Raw genomic sequence first — 326 nt, forward strand, 5'->3', positions numbered from 1 at the left:
CGGACACACGACCCCCGGCGCGGCACTGCCAGGCGGGGGCACCCGGGGGGTACCCGCGGCCGGACCCCACCGGGACCGGGGCGCTGCCTCCCTCCTCCGAGAGCCTCGACCAAGCAGCCCGCCCTGCCTCCGTGCTGCTCTCCGACTTTATTTTATTTTATTTTATTTTATTTTATTTTATTTTATTTTATTTTATTTTATCTTATTTTATTTTATTTCTTTAAGGAAGAGGCGTGTTTTACTCTAAGCCTTTGCAGTCCTTCATGGGTCATTATGGCTTAATGCAATTAACGTAAGCTTTTGTAACCCAATATCAAGTACTTCCA

The sequence above is a fragment of the Columba livia genome, chromosome 2, assembly GCF_036013475.1.
Source record: "Columba livia isolate bColLiv1 breed racing homer chromosome 2, bColLiv1.pat.W.v2, whole genome shotgun sequence".
NCBI classification, from domain to species: domain Eukaryota; kingdom Metazoa; phylum Chordata; class Aves; order Columbiformes; family Columbidae; genus Columba; species Columba livia.